The sequence below is a fragment of the Microtus pennsylvanicus genome, chromosome 8 (genome assembly GCF_037038515.1).
Source record: "Microtus pennsylvanicus isolate mMicPen1 chromosome 8, mMicPen1.hap1, whole genome shotgun sequence".
In the NCBI taxonomy this organism is placed as follows: domain Eukaryota; kingdom Metazoa; phylum Chordata; class Mammalia; order Rodentia; family Cricetidae; genus Microtus; species Microtus pennsylvanicus.
Window position 1 is genome coordinate 30,018,102 of NC_134586.1, and position 21,558 is coordinate 30,039,659.

At 45.4% G+C, this 21,558-nt stretch overlaps 1 non-coding gene across 1 annotated transcript; it reads right to left on the bottom strand.

Annotated features, from left to right (window-relative positions):
• Nucleotides 1–19,336: 19,336 nt before the first annotated feature.
• Nucleotides 19,337–19,440, bottom strand: LOC142856653 (U6 spliceosomal RNA). The gene has a single exon (XR_012911694.1). It is a non-coding gene; the product is annotated as a U6 spliceosomal RNA (small nuclear RNA).
• Nucleotides 19,441–21,558: the final 2,118 nt, after the last annotated feature.

Sequence of the window (21,558 nt, forward strand, 5' to 3'; positions counted from 1 at the left end):
GTGGTGGAGATCTTCCTCAGGGATCTATAGAACTGTAAGCTTAGATGGTGGCAGAGTGATAGATATAAGAAAGGAGAGATTCGAACCAGAAACCATGAGCTAGCTACCATGACAGAAGGAAAATGCACCCTGAACTGAGCTAACAAGAGCAAGCTGAATTGTTTGCCTTGGCATTCATTTCTTGCCCTTTATAACGAATCTTTCTGGAAGGCAACCCTCACTGTGTCCACACAGGAGGCTGGAATCTCACCCAGGAAGGGGGTCGAGGGGCTCCTTGAAGGTGAGTCCGCCCATGAGAGTCCTTGATATTTTTGTGACTGTTTTTTAAATTTCATTTCACACTTGCTAAAGAGGTTTTGTCCTTTTTCATGTGTCTTTTATTAAAATGATTTCTCAAAAACATGCTGAGCTGAGGCTTTTTGGAAGCAACGGGTGGAATGCTGCCTGCCTCATAAAACTCAACGAAAAGCATGCTGACGGACAAAATGGTCCACTGCCCCGGGAGCCAGGCGTGTGCTCTCTGGAGCGGTTCCTTCTGAGCAGGGGTAGCGCTGCCGTGTCTAGATAATAACGTATTGATGAAGCAACAGGCAAACATGCCTTTCCTCAACTGGACTGAGAACTGATGCCCTGAAAATTGTTCTAATTCTGTCAAGAACCTGTCAAGAACCTACCAGCAAAAATCTTTCAGGCTTTGTATTGTACACCCACTTGGTACTGGCCAACACAAACCTCCCTGTGTTGTGTATGAATGCCTGTGGGTGGAGAGATGTTCATGTGTCCTAGAATCCCCAGGCTGGGAGCATGAAATCCCCCAGCCCCCCGTCCTGTGCAGCTGGGTATGGATAGCCAGACACACTACCCAGGCCCCTGCCTGGCTGGGATATGTGGTCCTTCAGATAGTTCTCTGAGCCTATGTCAAAAGCCTAAAACATATCACCTCTTCTTGGAGTGTGCAGCTTGTCTATATCCCCCGAGATTATCACGGCAGCACCCACGTGAATAAGGAGCTAAGGGGATTATCAAAACTGAAAATCTAGAGAGTAAGCAAAGCTAGGTGGGAGGAGGAAAGCAGGAAGGAAGAAAGGAAGCAATTAGCAGAGTTGTGCGTTGCCAACTGGGGAAAGGCAAGACATGGCTTCACTGGGGTTACCAATTAGATGCTCACATGCTGCCAAGGGTGAGCTCAGCGGAATGGTCAAGGCAGGAGCCAGAGTCCTCAGAGTTGAAGCTTGCTGCTCCATGGTTTCTGTGCCCCCTCTACTTCCTTCCACTACAGAGGCCTCCCCAAAATGATATGGGGCTCCCACAGAACAGGAGTAAGGGGGATACACTATAGTGAATTGCTGAGCAGAGAGCTGTAGAGACCCCAGGTCCACTCGCTTCAGCTGACAGAATGGAGCAGAGTGTCACTGTTAGATGCTACGGAGCCTTTGTCTGTGCAACGGTGCAAAGGCCTGAGTTAGGAGATGAGGCTGAAGCTCAGGTCTTCACACACTGCCCAGCTGTGCCACTGTTGACCTCCCTCTTCACTAGAGCACGGAATCCCCGGCGCTCTGTGACTGTCTCTCTCCTGTCTCCCTCTGCTGTCCTCGGGAGTTTTTACCTTAGTGAGGTGTTTAAGGATCCCACCTTCCCAGATCAGTTTTCACACTCAACCCATCAGACATACTAAGCGGTCAGAACACAGAACATTGTTTCAAGGATGTAGCTCAACTTCTGGGACCTGGAACCAGGGCTTGCACAGTGAACATCCAGACCACACATGGAGACCCAAGGCCTCTTCAAGGCATGCTAGAAGGTGAGAAAGTTTGAGCACATTGTCTGAACATCTTGGAGGGGAAACTACAGATGATCTCAATTTAAGATAGTTCAAGTTTTGATTTTTCCTCCATTTTAGGATGGTAAGGAAACAAGGGCAGAAGCCGCATCAGTTGAACATGAGGTCAACCGTCTTCCTCAAGAAAATTGCAGCAATGTGGAAGCCAATAGAAAAAATAAAATTCTAAATGATTATTCTCAACTTTTTCAAAGAACAACATGAGCAGCTTTTGCAATTTGGTAATATATTCAGTGCTTTACATACATTAATTGTTTATTTTTTTATTCCAACCCTGGATGAGAAGTTCTATTGTTCTAGTCTGTTTGGGGCCTCAGTGGAGCATACTGAGTCTGGGCCACTTCCAGGCGCCTGCTCAAGCTCACAGTAATAGAGGATGCTGAGATGAACAGAATGAAGTAGACATGGATACAGAGCAGGGAGGTCAGGGGATGGGTGGGACAAGGTATTCAAGACTGCAAAGACACAAACTGATAGAAAGATCAGATTCTAAGAAATGATTGTATCATAACCAGAACACTATCAGAATGGATTAAAGTCATTATACCAAGACCAGGTCATTTCTAGCCAGTGAGCTGTGATAAAGAGATGTTATATAAGTATGATATAGTTGGCAGTGTTATATAAGTCAAAATAACTAGAAGAATATATTTTAAATGTCTTTATCACAAATGAATAATACATGTTTTAGATCATGCATAATCTAGATATCCTGATTCAATCATCATAACGTACACATATGCCAAAATATTATGCTATATGTTAGAAATATATGCGCTACCATCTTTCAATCAAAAATGAGCTAATTTTTAAAAGAAGTTTTTAGAAATGGGCAGGAATCTGATATCCACCTGGTCTGGCTTAGAGGCTCTCAAGTGTGTCCCTGATGGGAAGGAACAGCATCATCTAGGAACCTGTATCAAGGACACATTCTTAGGCCCTGCCCTAAAACTACAGAATCAGAAACTCTGCCAGGGCCAGCTGTCGGTGGCAGCAGCGTGCTCTGCAGGTGATGGGATTGCATGGTGAGGTCTGGGAATTACTGTGTTGGAGACCAAGGCTTCCACCACGAAAGCTTCCATCTGTCTAGACACAGTCTGTGGAATCAGAGCCTGCTCGGTTGTGGTACTCAGTGAGTCACCAAGCACAGCATCTGTGAACAGACGGATGAGCTCATTGTCCCGGGTGTGGTTTCTTGTATTTAACTGGAACAGTTACACTATGTTTAGTCCCCAAGGGTTTGTGTTCTGGAAACGAGGTCCCAGGTTGACCATGTTGAGCTGGGAGGGTGGGATGATTAGGTCGGACATTCAATTTCTGGGATCAGTAGAGTTGTTTCAAGATCAGGTTCATCCTCAGAAGAGAGGGTTGTTAGAAAGATGAGGCACCTCAGTCTTCGATCCTTCTTCGTGTGGCTGACACCTTCCTTACTCACTGGGATGGGACACAGCCAGACAGCTCCTGCCAGAAGGCTGCTGCCATCAGGATCATGAGCCAAATAAACCTTTTCATTTTACACTACACAGCCTTGGCTATTTGTTATAGCAACACAAAATGGACTTAAGACATCAGCCAGACATCCTTACGCTGAGCCTGTCAATTACATATTGCTTTTTCCCAGTGCTGCCTCTATGTGTTTGGCTCAGTTCCATGGATTGTTAAATGTATTCTACTCAGCTTGGCCAGTGTAGATAAGATCCACATTCGTCCAATCTACTTTAATTAATAACCATTTAAGAGAAAGTCTGAATCTGACTCACACAGAACAAGAAACAGGAGGGAGAGGGGAGATTAGAGATAAATCTCCCATAACTTATGCAATGGAAAATCTTCAGTGAAGGCAAATGTTACATCTGTAAAACAGCTCAGAGCGAGTAGCATAGGGCCAGATTCGCCAAACAGACTCAAGCAACTGATTCTGAACGTATCTTAAAGACAATAGAACAAAAACAAGAGAAAGATGCCCAGCTATGTGCTCTGCCGCTTCCACCTCCCCTTATGAATCCAAGCAAATTCAAGATTAGAGTTTTATTAAACCAATAATACAACTGGAAACAAAATTCCATCAATCAAGTGAAACTCCAAAGAATTCTTCCAAGATAAAAAGCAGATGGGATCAACTTGAAAAAGGAATTCATCAATCAGATTAACACAGGGGAAGAGCTGACAAATCGAGAGCAGCTCTGTAGGTGCGGCAGGCCCAAACATGGAGACTGAAGGGGCAAGAAGGGAGCTAGGGAAATGGCAGGGTTATTAGTTGGGGCCACATGCATGGTAGGGCAACCAGGAGGATAGACACTCACATAAACCCACACGTACTGCTGTCATTAGTGGGGGTGGAGAGTGTGGTTTGAACCCAGAAGTTGGGTAGTGGTCTGAGATCTGGAAGTCTTCAGCAAGAGCTAGGAAGCCCCTCACCCAAGAGCATGATGTACAGGCTCACCCAGATCCCTGCTGTGCTATAGCAAAAAAAGTTCTGGAGGATGAAGACTGCCAAGTATCAAGGCAAGCAAGCAAACACCAAAACCCACCAAGTACTGGGCAGCACAGTGCCAGAAAACACCCAAACCCACCAACTGTTGGGGAGTACAGTGCCAGTAAGAGGGGATCCAAGTTCAACAGCAAGACCGAGGAGATGTTATTTGGGCGTAAATCACATTCTAGGGAATTTCCACAAAGTGAGTACCAACTGTTATGAAAAGGAGGATTGCAGTTCTTTAACTATGTGATGCCTATGTGTCTGCATTTGCTGCACATCCGCCTAGTACTGCTGCCGTTACAAAGCCCTCCATATATACTCGGGATCCTGCAAGGTCAATGGGTGTAACTAAAGAGAATTTGGGCTCTGAAATTTCTCCAGAAGGGACAAAGAGGGGAAAGTTGTGCATAGCAATTAAAAGTTAAGGCGTGTGAATAATTGCCTAGGTCTTCATAGCTAATGACATTCAAGAAGGAAGGACAGCGGAAGATAAGAGGAAACAATATAGAAATAAATAATGGCAAAAGCATTCTCCATCACTTAAAGAGGGAAAGAGGTCATTTTGATTAACAGGCCAGTGAGCTCTCCCATATCAAGAAGCATTTGATAGAACATACCAAGTAACATAATCACCTGACCGCAAAGTACACATTCCATCGGCATCACCAGGAATGCTCACCACACACACCCAGAAATAGATAGCTTTTATAGTCCAAACCTACATGAGAGAAAAGAGCATTCCATGTGTGTGTTCACGCCCCCCTCCCCATCAAATAACACCCTCTTCGGGTGCTTAGCTCACCACTTTCCCTGTCTTCAATAGCCTTTGGGTACAGACAAAGCCACACCGACGAAGCCAAAATAACACGTTTACACTTCCCTCTGGCCACCGCTCTAACTGTGGGCTCTCCACATATCTGATAAGGAAAGGTCAGCGGAGAAGGAGACTCCGTGCAGGCTTTCGCTCTCAAAACTCGTTGCATGGAAACAATTACAGCACAGTATAAGGTCAAGGCTATTTTTGTAATTTTTTTTAAAGAGCTGAAAGGTACTATTGGGAAACAGAAGTTGGATCCATAACTCACCAAAGTTTGAAGACACCTAAAGGAAAGATGACAGTGGACCAGCCATTGCAGGGTGGAGGGTTGGGAGAGAGGTGGGGATAAAACCAGAAGTGGTCAGGAACGCGATATCCACAGAAGAGAAGGTAGAGAGTTCATGGCTGAACATGTCAGTCATTTTGCAGCCAGAATGCAGGGACGGAATTTCCTAGTGCAAACATGCAAGTGTCAGTGTCGTGGGGTGCTTCGAAAGGCAACCAAGAATTTGGAGTAAAAAGCATGCAGGAAGTATGAGGCTTTGGCCCTCAGGAGATGGGTCAGAATCTAACAGATAAAGCGCAAGCGTAAACAGTGCAGCAGGCAATGGTATCAAATACAGAAAAGATTAAACCTAGTGAATGAGACAAAGGCTAATTTTTCTTAATGGCATAGGCACTGTGGTCAGGAGTGTCTGCACTTCAAATACTAGACAAGAGTAAAACACACAAAGGAGTTTCATAAAAATTGTTTGGTTTTGAAGATTTTAACCCATTGAACAGGATTTTGAACATCAAAGAAATAAAATACAAAGACACGGGAGACCTGGATAATGCTAACAGAGCTGGAGAGCAGATAACAGGATGAGCGAACTTGGCATAGCCACTACAGGCACAGTGCTATAGACTGCAGAGGAATGGAACATTCTCTCAAAGAGCGCATGTTAGTGCACTCGTTACACGCATCAACTACTAAGTAGCCTTTGTAAGCCATTTTAAGCCTTTGACAGTTCTATGTTAAGCCCAGCTGAAATCTAAACCCCTCATGCTCTGACTGCAAAGCTGTGGAACTGGGATGCAATGACCAAGGGGAACCCATTTTTAAGCATATGGAATACAAAACAACTCTTTCTACCGAAGATGCCCAGTACGGAATAGCTGAGTGTGATGTGAACACCCCAAAGCATAGAAGGTTTCCTAGCTGCCTTCAACTGGTTATACAAGGCAAGCAGGACATTTAAACCTGAACTTAACAAAGAAAAACCCAATAAAATCCACTTACATAACTATTATATTTGGGACTGCTGGTGTAGTAAGGTATATTATAAAGTATTTTCACATTGAACAAAGGAGTAAACTAACCAAGATTTATTACTAGGAATACGGAGATAAATTGCTAGCATGAAATATATTAATATGATTTATAGTAATTTGTCAAGGGAAAAAATCCAAGTAATTATCAAGTGTATTGATTAAATGACTTGTAAGGAAATAAACAATTGGTCCTATGATTTCTTCACATTACAGAGAATATTTGTTGGAAATGCATAGTTGGGATCATACTCCAGGGTGAGCTACAAGCGAGCCGGGCAGGAAGGCTGGGAATGAAGCTCAGAATAGTGACTAGGCATTGCTGGACAGCTAGGTGCCGGCCCCTTCAAGAAGGAAAGTGTGGGGCTGGTCACACGTGAGAGGCTGTGGGATTCGTCTCCAGTGCCCGAGGGAGGAAACATGCGCATGTAATGCTGGAGAGGAAGAAACAAAATATTTGCTCAATCTCAAAGCCAGCATCATCGAACTTTTTTTTCCCAAATGAATCCATAATTTAGCAAAGTTCGTATTCCAAAGCTATGTGTTTCAGAGAGTATCTGAGTTGACTTTATGTTTCAGAGATTATCTGAGTTGACTTACGTGTTTCAGAGATTATCTGAGTTGACCGTTGTCTAAATAGCCATGGGACTGCAGGATTAAGGATCTAGTCCTGGAGAGGATTTCTGAACCTCAGTGGGCCACAGAGCGGGGCCACCTGTGAGACAGGCCCCAGATGCTCAAGGGCCTGGCTAAACATACAGACATCTCTTTCAATCTACAGGAAAGGGACAAATTAACCCTGAATGTGCCATGTCAGCCTCCTATTCATCTTAGGGGGAAAGTGTTACATTCCTCTCTCATTCTCAAATGGGTTCCAGATGTTCTTAAGGTTTTAATGTAAAAATTATAAAGGCAATAGAGTGAAATACAGAGTGAAAAATGGTAAGACCAAGTTCTTACTAAGCATGAAATCAAAATCTGGACTAATATGAGGAAAGATGAATAGATGTTAACACATAAAATTTAAAATGTACCTCACAATAGAACAGAAACCTGTCGTATACCAAGTTGAGATACAAGGGAAACGGGGGAGTTAATACAATCTTGCTAAACAGCAAGAAAAAAGAGAAGACAATTTTCTAAAACAAAGAGAGAATGCAGGAAAAAGCTCAAATAAAACAAAAGCTGATGACCAAGAAGAAACAGGTGAGATATGACTGCCAGCGCCCTATCAGCTGGGCCTAAAAATAATGATGAATGTCCCCATGGAATTTGGATTTCCTTGCTTAAACTGCTGGGAACAGTGCCCCCATAGCCTACTGGACAACAGCTAGGGTGTCAGAAGCCCACTGACCACTACCACAGGCTGTCCTATGAAAGAGGTCCACCGGGCACATTCCTACATGTGGGTAACCATTGTTTGCTTTGGGATGAATTTTTAGTTGAAAAGGGAAAAATGTTTTAAGTGGTTATCAATTCAAGATGAAGGGAAACATGTAATCTCTTTAAAATGACACATTTTTTTTTACATATTTTACAAACCTCTATTTACTCGCATGAAAACTTACCCATAATAAATATATTTAAAAAAGTTGAGTATGAAAAGTAGAAGAGAATGACCAATATTCAATTCATAGTGCACGGTGGTGCTGGGTGGTGATTGGACATTGCCGTGAGGCAGCACCCATTTATTCAGTACAAAATAAGAAGGCAGACTGGATATTAACTACTTCTAGCTGCCATTACTGGCTAATCTATCTCTTTATACAATATGGTTTTGAGATTTGCTTAAGAAAAACACAAATATTAACTGTGGGGAGATTTAGAACAATTACTTTATTCTTTTAAACTTGGCTCTATTTTTAAAATCTTGTGCTAAGCACATTAGTCAGTAGGGATGCCATGTCTATGTCTCATATATTCGAGGCTTAAGTGTCAGAAGTGAAAGGTCTCAAGGACTGGAGGCCCAAGATGGAGGTGTGGGAAGAGTTGCTTTTCCTGTGGTCCCTCTGCTATCAGTTGGAGGTCTACATGGCCTGTGTGGTATTCATGTGGTCTTTTGCCTATGCATGCACATCCCTGGTCCTGGTCTCTGTGGTTACTCTTCATTGTCCACTTAATTGAATTTAGAGTCATGGTGGAAACATGCCTGCTGCCCATAAGAGCTTTCCAGGAAGGTTTACCTGAAAAGGGTGGCTCACCCTGAGTCTGAACACTGTTGGGTGGGGTGGGTCCAGGGCTGAACAGGAAGGAGAGCGTGACCTAAGCACACAACCATCACTCTCTGCCTCTGGATGGCAGGTACCTCATACTCCTGCAGCAAGGATGTCCCCATAATCCCCCATGACCATGACAGCTTGGACCCTGAAACTATGAGGCAGGAAAAATCCTTCCTTCTTAAGTAGCTTTGGTCTGGTGTTTAGTCTCAGCCATGAGAGCAGTCCCTGCTACGGTCATCTCTCTCTGGAGGCTGTCTTCTCTTAAGGACATCAATCACCTTGGATTGCTAGGACCCACTCCTAAGAACCTTACGTAATTTAATTCCTCTTTAAGGACCCTGTTTCCAAATCCCGCCCCTGTCCTCTGAGGTCTCTGAACCCTAGGACTCAAACCATGAATCTGAGGAAGGGTCATTTTAGCCCATGACACTGTTATATGCTAATTCTATGCAAAGTTCTCCTTTACCCTCAGTGTGGCCTTCTGTTATTTTAGTTACCCGCTGTCAACCAAGATCCAAAGATACAAAAGGGAACATTCCAGAAATGAAGAATTCACAAGTGCTTAATAATTTTCCTTACAACTAATGATTATTGTTATTATTCTACTTCATTGTTGACCTCTTGATTTGCCTTATTTATAAATCAAATTTTGTCATCTGTGCATGCCATAGAGCAAGCACTACATAGAGAGTGTGGTTCCATATGCGACTTTGAGGCACCATAGGACCATGCAGAGCACAGTGTGGGTGAGTGAGAAGGATGTAGTTGAGGGAAATGCTAAACCAAAGGCACAAAGGAGAGCGGAGGCACTATGGTGAATCTTTCCGAAGGTATGCCTGCCTTTCTCCCGCTGCAGAGCTGTGGGCTGAGGAGTCATGAGCCATACACCGGTCATGACCTGCGTTGTCCCTGAACAATGCAGTGCAGGTGCAGGGGAGATTGCTAACACTTTTACCCACGGCTGGCACCCACCTGGTAACTTGTGCCAGGCAGTCATCTGCCCAGAGTCTGACCCAAACTTAGGGTTACCTTTGGAATAGAAATCAAGGAATTTTAACTATATTCTCTGGGCTCTTGGGTTTACATTATGCTCTAGGAGGCTCGGTTGAGAGCCGTCTCTGCAGCAGGGGACCCTGTGTGATACCTCCCTCCTCTCTTGAACTCAGGGATGTCTGGTGAGCAAAAGAATGGGTGAATAAATATGTGCATAAGAAAAGAAGCGAATGTGCAGATAAATAAATAGTAAGGGTTAATTAGATGATTTTAGGCTGGTGAGATGGCTCCGCAGGCTGCCAAGCCTCATGACCTGAATTCAGTCCTCAGAATCCACATGGTAGAAGGAGAGAATCAACTCCATTTTGTTCTCTGATCTACACACACACACACACACACACACACACACGCACGCACACACACACACATGCAGGCACACACACACACACACACACACACACACACACACACACACATACTGGCATACACAAAAATAGACATATATGGGAAGAGAGACTCTTAACTAAGAAGACACTTCCATCGGATAGCCTGTATGCAAGTCTGTGGGGGTATTGTCTTATTTAATGATTGATGTGGGAGGGCTCTGCTCATTGTGGGTGGAGCCACCTTGGGCAGGTGGTCCTGAGATATAAAGAAAGCAGGCTGAGCAAACCACCAGGAGCAAGCCAGTAAGCATCACTCCTCCATGGCCTCTGCTTTAGTTCTTGCCTCCAAGACCTTGCCTTGACTTCCTGCTTGACTTCTCTCAGTGATGAACTGTGACCTGAGAGTCATAAAATGAAATACATCATTGTTTCCTAAGTTACTTTTGGTCATGGTGTTTTATACAGCAATAGAAACTCTTAACTAAAACTCATGCTTACACATACACACACACATACACACATCGTGTGTGTGTGTAAATAAATTTTAAAAATTAATTTAGATAAATAAAGGTGTTTTAGATGTAAACCAACAATAACTGTTCATGTTATTATTTCTGACTTACTTCATCCTATTTTAATCAGGCTACTTTATGCTTAAAGATGCCTAATTACAGTAGACTAAGTCACTTTACACTTCGTCAGCCTTGGTGACAGACATAGCTTCAGGCTGGAGCCCTGGCTCTGCGCCCAGGAATTACATGTGCTCAGTGGTTCTGGCTCGCTGCAGTTCGTTCACTGGTTTGTCCTTCTTGCTTTGAGATAAGTAACTGCCCATAATTCCTGGAGCAGAGACCCCTCTGGCCACACTCTGGTGGGTTGTGATGGTGGTGACGATGTTGGGTGTTTGTGTGTGCGCAGGTACATAGTATCATGAAGAACAGGAGAAGATGACCATGGCCTGCTCAGCCACCTGCTTCCCACTGCCCTGAACCTAATTAATGTCCCTATGCCAGAAATCTGTTGGTTCTGAGCCAACTGCAGGGAGCATAGTGTCAACCTAGTCAACCAGGCGGAGCTGGGATCTAGACTCAGTACGAGGGAGTCCAGGCTGCGGCAGCGAGGAAAATGGTAGCATTCCTGCGATGCTCCTGGACTCTTGGGCATATTAGCAAGTGTCAAGTAGGCCGTTCTTCAGAAGAAATCTCAAGATGATTTTAACAGTCCCGAGGATGAAATGATGAAGTCTATATTAATAAAGGTCTGGACAATGTAAATGTTTAGGCAAGGTGACAGAGAAGTCTCTGAAAGTTCGCTGACAAGAGGACACAATGCTGTGGAGGGCTCTGCTTTCTCACCGAAGGCACCCAGACTCTCTAAGATCAAAGTACTCAATGAGAATACAGTGGAGTCATTTAAAAATTACTCTCAGTACGTCACAGTCAGAGGAGCAGACTCATGGAAGATCCATCAGGACAAATCAGCAGCTTTCTGTAATACTCTCACCAAATAAACTTTTAAAAGAGTTAAGAGGCACATTATCAATAGCTGCATGCTCCCTTGCCGGCCCTGCCCCCATCTCCTGTCTGTCTAAGCACTGCCCAGGTGCCCTGTGCAGGAGGCTGAGTTTCTGAGGAGGTGGTAGAAGGGAACTAATAGGATTATCTGCCAGGAATGCCTGCCAAGAGCGGCTCATTGTTGCTGAAGGCTCCTATTGCCTTGCATCCAGCACAAGCCTTTGCTCCCCAGAGTAAAATGGTTTTAATAAGCTATGTGAAGCCAAGTATTACTAAATAAATTATGTCAATTTGAAGCTCTGCCTGGGTGGGCTTCAAAGTCAGCTTGATTTGGGATTTAGCAGGATGGATGAGGAACCATTGGCTAAGATTACCGTGTGCCCTTAGGTGCTGTTTTAATCCCAAATTGTTGAGTTTTCCCGAGACTTCTTTGTGTATAAATAACACCGTAATTGTCCAGGGAGCTAACAGGTGCAAATCCCCACGCATGGTGTCTTGTCACATACAGGCTGCTCACTCAGGCCAACTGCCATTGTCACCACTGTGAATGCTGTATTTAGACTGTCAGTCATTGAGCAGGGTAAGGATGCAAAGCATCACGTGTCTTAGCTATTTGGTTCGTTGAGGATGATATTTGGAAGTTAAGAGGGTCAGAGTTCAAAAAAAAAAAAAAGCTGTGGTAATGCCTAAAGGGAGAAAAAGAGAGGAAGGGAGAAGGAGAGCGCTGGGTGTGACAAGCTGCAGGCCTGGGACAACCCCTGGACAGTGTAAGTCAGGGCATGTGCAACTGCCACTTCCATAAAGTCGAGGTTTGAGTCTCAGCCAGTAAAGGCATTCAGATGTGATGACCAAGAACGTTAAGAATAAAAACGGATTGAATTTTACTATTTGTAAATCTGAACATTTTACTCTACGATAATGAAATTCTCGCCCTTTGTTCCTTTAAAAAACTCTCAAAACATGGCTAACTGTATACACATCAAAACCACGAGCGTGCACAAGGAGTTGATGAGAATTGTGTGATTGGATCTGACATAAAAGGAATCCACAGTGAGTGTTTCTTGCCCAGTGACAGCCCCAGAGGCCATCACTCTGGTCACAAGGCACAGTGCTATCAGAAGCAAGGAGCAGGAGGGTTGCACTAGACTGGCCACCGCTCTGAGGACAGAGCAGTCACCCCTGCCACCGGGTGGGCAGCACAGGATAGATGTAGTTTCAATTGTATGATCTCAACATCTTCTTTTAAACCTATGAAGGAAATAGTTCATGACAGCCATGCTTCCAGGAACTACTGGCCCCAGGATGGCGCAGCCATTTGTGGTTGCTGGCCTCAGCTCTCCTGTCGGGATATTCTGGTCTGCTCTATGTACACTGCTACTGAACTTGAAACAGGAAAGTGTGGACCAAGTTACCTTGGCACTAGCAAAAGAAGAGGAGGAGGTGTGGTTGTGAGCAGTGCATCATGGAGAGAGGAAAGAGCAGAAGTCTCACTTGCCCAGTGCTGTGTCAACAACCTGGTAAGTGAGATAGGGAGCAAGGGCGAGCATGTTGGTCACACTTAGGCGGTCACCATAACTAGATCACCATAGCATAGAGATAATCTCATTCTCAAACATTTCAAAGCCCAGAAGATGGGGAGGTTTGCAAAGTTCTGATCTTGTTACATGATTGACAGAATGTGAAGAACTGTGTCAATAGAGCTAAGGCATTGTTTAGTAACTGGGGTGGGGGAGTCTTCAGAACCATCACCAACAGAAAGAGGGGGAAATCCCTGAAAGATGATTGACAGCCTACAAAATGGGATGCTGCCACCCTAACCCACCAGGAGACAAGGGTGTCCTAAGAGGAGAGAGTACCGAACCTACCTAGCATACCCTAGCTGAGAGCAGCAGAGGGCTCTCATAGAGCTGTCAACATCAAAGCCAACAAGATAACTTAGCACATATTCCTAGCTCAGAAAGGGATCAAAACCAAATTCAATTCTACAGTTTCTACCAAGTGTGTGTTACTTTGACAGCATTGTTAAATGGTCGAAAACTGTAAGTTGAAGAAGCATCATTAGGAAGGGACCACTGGGACTGAGTCCCCGAGTAAGAATCTGTCTATTTACATCTATTTGATTTGTTTGAATATTGCGCATAATATTAATTTTTAAAGCGACCTAGAGCTGATTTGTTAGGTTTCTACTCTATCAATATTTGTTGGCTTCTCACAATGAATATTCCAAAGAGAAATCCCTGAAAAAGTCACAATGTTTTCCTTGTTCCCAACCCTAGGTACACAATCTACCACTGAAAACACTGTTACTCACAGGTCCCTAAAGGAGAGCAGGGTGCTCTTGTGCCATAGGGACCTCATGAGGGGTGCTGTTTTCTTGGAAGGCAGAAAGAAAGAGAAAGAAAGGCAAGCAGATTTCATTTTGGTTGTTTGACAACCTCAGCCTGTCCTGATTGGTTAGTTTGCACTTGACAGGCGATTTGGCAAGCATTAGCTAGCCCTAGGAGGAACCATCAGGGTCAGCAAGGTTCCAGATGCCAAAGCCTCAGAATACAGAAAAGACAAGACACGGTTCAAACACCTTCTGGAAACGTTTCTCTTGTCAAACACCCCTGTTTATTGCCTGCCTCAGTAAAATCACACTAGAAAGAGTACCGATTGCTAGACACCGCCAGCTTGCACGTTTGGCCTGTTAGCCATCATGGCCAGGTGTTGACAGAACCTTCTGGCTATGCTTCTGCTTCTAGCCCAGCATCTCCAGCTGTCTCTGTCCACCTCTGAGCCAGGAGCGGCCTGTGAGTGGGCAGCGAAGTCTTAGGGGGCAGCTCCAATGGCCCTCGGCCTTGCACAAGGACAACCATCTGGCTTGGATTTGGTCAGCAGCAGAACAAGCAGAGGGTCTTGTCCAGGGGCTCCTGGGGCATCCTCTTAGGTACTGTTACCCTCGGGAGCTTGGTTGCACAGTAACTTCCTCAGTGTTCACTGTCTGCCTGTTTTGTTTTCAGATGCTGGGTGCTGAACCTAATCTGAGTTACATCTCTAGGCCTAGCTTTTCACACACCCAACTCCCACACGGATACCATCCCCAAACCCTGTCACCAAGAGGGCATCTTTCGTATGTCTAAACAGTCTTTCGCTCTAAACCCCCCACAGCCTGTCTGATCCCTGAATGCTCTCATCTCAGTGATAATAGGATGCCTGTACGTGCTGTAATTTTTATCTAGAAGCTGGAAATAGAGCAAATGGTATCTCAAACCGTGAAGGGAACCCAGTTACTACCTGTATATATGCGGATAGCTTGGTTAAATTTTCATAACGCAAATACCCTGATTTTTTTTTTTAACACCACAATCTGGGACCAGTAGGCCTTCCTAATTCCCAGTGAATGGTTGGCAGAGATCGCTCAACTGTTTACTTACTAATTTGTTTAAAAGTATAGTGTTGCAGCCGGGCCACTGCTTGCCTTTTGTTTGTTAGTGTTTCTATAAGAAGCACATGCTACAAGCAAGGATTCCTTCTCCTCCTGGAAACTGCATGGAGGATTTGGGTTTCTGTCTTCCCTGGGCTGCAGGCAACCGGGTGTACAGGCCACCCGAGCTCTGTGGACTGCCATGTCCCCTTTCTGGCCTGTGCTCTGGTTTACCCAGCTGTGCCAGTAGGAAAGGGAACAGCTGGACATAAACAATTGCACTGCTCCTGCCAGGTACAAAAGGGTTTGTGTTGCTCTTTTGGGCATTTCTGGCTTCTTACAGAAAGCAAAATAAAGCAAGTTTACAATGAGAAAAGTCTTATGAACTGTGACCGCTTTTAATCATAAACAGACAGTTTATCCACTGAAATCACATGGCTCAAGGATCTGCCTGTAGAAGAGTGATCATTGTAGTTTCATGGGGGGGGGGGGTAGAGGGAAGAAGGGAGGGAGGGGGAGATAGGGAGAGAGAAAGAGAGAGAGAGAGAGAGAGAGAGAGAGAGAGAGAGAGAGAGAGAGAGAGAGAGAGAGAGAGATCACCAAGAGCTCCCTGGCATCAGGGAAGTCCCTGGCCTAGGTCTGCTTGGTACTGAGCAGGCTGTTGGCTCACAGACAAGCACTGGCAGGATGGCCGGGCAGGGACAGAAGGGTGGAGATGTCCAAGGACACAGCAGGAACTGTCAGCTGTCTAGAATGAACCACATCCGGACACGTGTAGCGGCCTCTGTGACTGAGAAAGCTGATTGGCTCTGGAAGGTTGACCCGGATGGCATTAGGAAGACATTCGGGAGGGCATCTTCCCTTTCCTCTGTGGGGTCACCTGGGATTGCTAAACTTGTTAAACCTGTAGGAGAGCCTGAGATCGGCAGGGCATCCAGCTGTAACTCTCTTCGGTTCACACCCAGGGAATCCTGAAGATTTCGCTTTTGCTCTGTGGGTACCTTCTGAGTTAATGCCCTCTGAAGAGGGAGCAAAGCCCTTCCAGCCCCGACTCCTTGGTTGATTGTCTCTCATCAGCTGGGAGGCAAGGAAATGAGAAGCCCCACACACAGGAGGGCAGTGCGCCTGCATGGGTGGGGGATGAAGGCCTTGGAAGGAATGCTCAGGGGAAATTCCAAAGAAATGAGACCCTGAGAAGTACCAAGACTGCACCCTAGTTAGTGTTCCTCTGTGGGCTCGGAGGCCCCTCTTCAGTTATCCCCGCTGCCTGCCCAGCTCACCTACCCTGGTTCCAAGGATTTCTGCTTGTGCAGGTGCAGAACCCGTACTCCCCAGCTGAGGTAAACTTTTTGCATCTTCCCTCATTATCTGGCAACCAAGACTCCTGTCGGCTGCTTCCAGGGCGCAACCCCCTCCAATTTAGGCGAACCCCAGCTACTAGGCACCTGTCCGCGCCCGCCTGGAGCGCGCCCTCTGCTGGTACTGATAGGGCTGGCCGTGCAACTGCCTGGTCTCAATCCTGGGCAAGACACATCAATCAATCTGACTTCCCACAGGTCAGGGAACCCTGATTGCTCATGAGGGAGGGCGACTTTATCGGGGGAGGGGGAGGGAAATGGGAGGCGGTGGCGGGGAGGAGGCAGAAATCTTTAATAAATAAATAAATTTAAAAAAAAGAGCAAAATTATCCAGCTGAATTAACACCTTCAAAAAAGTAGTCCCCCCCCCAAAAAAAATCTGAATGGCCACCCACACCGGAACCACCTTAGGTGCCCACGGGAGGTAGCTGTTCAGACTCTGCTGGAGTTTGCACCGACATGTTGCTTATCAGCAGACCAAGCTACTAGATGCTTCTGTCGGAAATGACTTCCTGATATCTCTTTCTATTTCTCCTACCTGTAACTTCTCACTTCACTTTGGGCAAAGACAGCTAGGCCTCCCCTAACAATCCTAAGGTGTTTTGACAGAACTGATAATCTAACCCAATTCTCCTCTTCCTGAACCTTCCCTTATTTCCTGGCAAACTGATTCTCAGACCCCTCTCCATTGTGGTATCCAGTTCACAGGAACTGTAGGTAGGGTTTGACGGGTGTACCTCAGGGACAGGCTGGAACCTCTTCCCGTGGGGCATGCAGGCAGGGGCACAGCAGTTGCATAGGAGAACTCCCTCTTCAGATGCACTTGTTCAGTTAGCTCGCTTGCTGTATGCTGCTGGCTAAATTCATGCACTCATTCGCCATCAAACAATTCATTTCCTCTATGAGCCAGGCGGTTGTCAAGGCTGTACCACTGAAGACTTGTAACTCCATAACATAAAGAGTTAACTTCCACCCGGATTTATTGTGTCCATTATCATCTTCTGCAGGTTGCATGTCCCTTAATCCAAAGAATCCTAAATCCTAAATGTTGTAATATCTGATTTTAACTTTGTAAAATTTGGGACTTCCAGATTTCAAAATATCTTACATTTTGAATTTTTATATTAGAGATGTTCAACCTATCTTTAAAGATATTGCAAAATCTGATCAAACCACAAATCTGCAGTACCTTTCACCTCCTGGTAAGGGACACTCAGCTCGTGCACAGACCATCTGGGATACTGAATTTTGCACAACTCAGTATGTATACAAGCACTCCATCAGTAAACGCTGCAGGTAGCTTTTCTTCAGCCCGTGCTTCTCGACAACACAGTCATTTTAGCATCCTTCACAGAGGCTGTCCAGCTACGGCTGAGCTTCCTGGGTTCACTATCCATTGATACCCCTTGCAACACAGTGGTCCACCAACTGCCAACGTTTTTAAGAGACACCCATGGGGATCTTCCCATGCCGTCTTTTGATTGACGTCACCTCGTCACATGTCGAGAAATCCCGACACTGAGGTCACCGCTTTTGCTTGATGTGCAACCTACTAACTGCATTCGTGTTCTTGTCCCGCTGTGTGGTTTAGACCTGACATCCTCCATTGCCTCTCATTGTCCCCAGAGCCCCGCTGCACAAAGGACTCTCAGTTGTGCCCCAAAGTCTGTTCTCTGCCCTGATTCAAGCAGGAGCCTGAGCTGTCTCTGGCGTCTCCTGGCAAGCAAGTGCTTTGTTTTCTCTCCTGCTCTCAGCGGTGCCTGTCCTGCCTGAAGTGTCTCAGGTTACGCACTCTTCCTGTGTCCCCCCCCCCCCCCCCCCCCCCCCCCCCCCCGCGGAAGCTGTGTCAGTCTAATAATAGATGGCATTCTTAACAAGGACTTCCTGATGGTCATTATGAACTGTCCCATTCTGGTTTGGAGCTATTATTCCTTCTTGTGTCTCTTGTTTTCAGCACACTGAACGCCACTCTGTAGGCCGTACTGGCATATGTGTGCTTTGTGTGTATAATGTATGATGTATGACGGAGGTGCCTGCTTTGCATATATATTATAACACACGTTATATACTAGAATATCTACCTAAGGGAGGCATCCTGCTTTAAATTATAGCAAGTGGCTGTTGAGGTTTGCGTGTTGTCTTGTAGAGGGGTGTGTGAGCAGTGGGTGTGGCGTGGTTCATCTGCTCCATCCCACTCTCTAGCTCTGAGGTCTCATTAATTCATGAAACCTGGGGCTGAGTCATCTCGAATATTTTCCCACAGCTCCTCGGCCGTGTGCCCAGGTAACCACCCATAAATGAGCTTCACTGTCTGAGATCCATCGTAGGTACCTGCATTAGTGGTCGGAGGCTTTCTGCTAAAAGTGCTTAGGTCCAGAGGGGTTCTGGATTTCAAATTTTGGAACATTTGCACACACATGAAGAGCTGTCTCAAAGGTGGATGGCGAGTTCAGACCCAAACTCATTTTCTGTTTCCCGAGCACCTTCCCACACAAGCTGGAGGTCATCTTGTACAGGATTTTTAACATGCTTGTGTTTGGTGACATGAGGTAGATGCCGAATCTCCTACCTGAACTGGTGTGTTGGCACGCAAAAGGTTTTGGATTTTGAAACATTTGGAGTTAACGTTCTCAAAATAGAGGTGTTCAGCATGTTCTATCACCACTAATGGCCATAATAATTTTTAATTAGACAAGATTTTATTTAAAATTTTTCTTAAAATATATTTTATTATAGTCTTTCTCCTCCCCATCTCCTCCTGCCAGCTTCTCCCCACTTCCCTACCCTTCAAACTTTGTTTTTTCTCTCAAATAAAAGAAAAGAAAAAAATACAACAAAAACAAAAGTCTCACAAAAAAAAAACAACCTCACAACCAATCAAACAACAACAAAATGTGAAATCTGTTTTATGTTGATCAATTTGTCCTGGGCACAGGGCCTGCCCCGGAGTGCGGCTGATGTACTCAGTGACACTCCATTGGAAGAAACCAACTTTCCCTTTCCCATCAGGTGCCAAAACATGGAACTCTTCCAGAAGGTTCAAGCCTTCCTTGCACAGGGGCCATGCTAATCCTCTCTGTAATGGTCCAGTTTAGTACACACGCTGCCAAAACAAGCCTGGCAATAATGATTCGAACTTCTTGAATATACAGCTGAGGCTTCAATTATCAAATTCTTAGGCCTATGTAGGTCTAACACATTTTCTTTCTGGTTGTTGAGATAACTGAGGTTTAGTATGTCTACGTTTCTTTCATAAACAAGCATCTCACTATGTGGCATCTAGAAAACCAGTTATGTCAGAATTCATCACATTCTCCATCCAAGACCGATACCCATGGGAGCCCCCTGGGAAGACATGGAGGACTATAATTGTGTGGTTCAGGGTTGGGTGTGGGAGCCACTCCTCAAATGGCTGCTAAGCACCTGAAATATGGCCCATCTGAGTTCAGAGATCTTGAATATGTGCAAGATATACCAAACCTTACATCAATGTAAAACACTTTGTTCACAATTTTTATACTAGTTTCATGTTGGAATTATATTTTGGATACGACAAGTTGTATGGAAACTACATGGATATGGTCTAAGAGCAAGACACAGATGGAAGAGACAACACGGAGCTGCGTGTGAGAGCGGGGTGTGAAGGATCGAAATAGTTGTTCATCTGGAAAGAACACTTCTACCCTTTGTCCCTGCATTGGTCGCATCTCTCATTGTGACCAAATTCCTAACAAGAAGTGACTTAACGGAGAAGAGTGTGTCTGGGTTTATAGACTGAAGAAGTCTGATCTGTCATAATGGGGAGAAGCGGTGGGTAGCTCAGGGATGGCAGGAGTATATGGTGACTGCTTACCCACATAGCAGCACAGCAAACAAGCACAGTTGGGACAGAAAACAGGGCCAAGCCACAAACCACAAGGTCCCCAAAGATCCTCTTCCTCCCGCTGGGCCTCCTCTCGTGAAGGTTCTGCAAGATTTCTACAAGGTTCCCGAGCAGTGCCCCTAGCTGTTCAGATGCACGAGTCTGCAGAGTATTTTACATGGGAATCCTAACAGCTGCATAGAGCAAGGCTGATTCTGGACAAGAGTGACGATGATCTTCTGAGAGCTGGGCTGGGACAGGTTGGGGAGACACCCAGGGAGGTGCCCTGGTCAAGGTTGTTTGGGCTTCAAAGTTGGTCTTAACACTGTGGGCCCTTAATTCTTGACCCTTGGGAAGTGGTGTCTGCCGGCTTCACCCGCGGTCCCAGGCCTGGTGAGGAGGACTGTGAAATACCTTCTGGAATGTAGGTTATTTTGTTCATGAGAAAGCCTTTGGGCTCAAGTACGAACTCCATTTTGTAGATAGGAGCAATCAAGGATTCCACCCACAGTCACATGGTAAGTAAGCTCACACACGTGGCCTTACATGATCCAAAGCCTACGATTTGCTTAAAACCATTTGAATTTTTTTTTCTAAACATTAAAACAATTTCTGAGGCAGATGGATGAATCTGGCCAGACACAACTTGGACACTTACTGGCTTTTTTTTTTTTTGACTTGAAGCCAAATACTTGATTTTGCTACAGCTCAAATTTCATAGTTTTAATTTGGGAGAGGGCAACAATAGGACATATATAAATTTATTATAAAGAATAACACAAGAACTTCATTAAAATGCTCAGCAAAGTACTTGGAATATGGCAGAGACAGCAAATACTAAAAATGTATGCTCATTTGTGTGAGTGTGTGTGTGTGTGTGTGTGTATCTGGGTCCAACACAGGAAAAGAAGAGTAAGGCATCATTCACTAGAGAGAATGTTCCCAGATGCCTCAGGCATAGGCTGCCCTCGAGGAGCTCATGATCTGGAGGCAGGACAGGAACAGGGAAAGCACGTACGAATGAATGGCACACACATAGTCATGGGAACAGGAAGTTTCTAACATTGAGGGGGACTGGGAGGTCGGGGGAGATGACCTGGGAGAGAGGTCAGCAGAGACCAGCCTGAGTCCTCGCTGCAGCAACAGCACCCACGAGCTGCACTTCAGCCTGCAGCTCTTAGGACGCGCGTGAGCTGGCTTCAGGGCTGCAGCTCTAGGAGGAGGGAGCGAGTGGCAAACAGAGGGAAGGGACGTGGTCATCCCGGAGCTGGCAGGTGAGCACCAAAGATTGTAGTTGGGAGTGTGAACCGGGCCACATTTGGTCACAGGACCCTCCTAACTTCAGAGAGCACTGCCAGTCGAATGACAAGTGC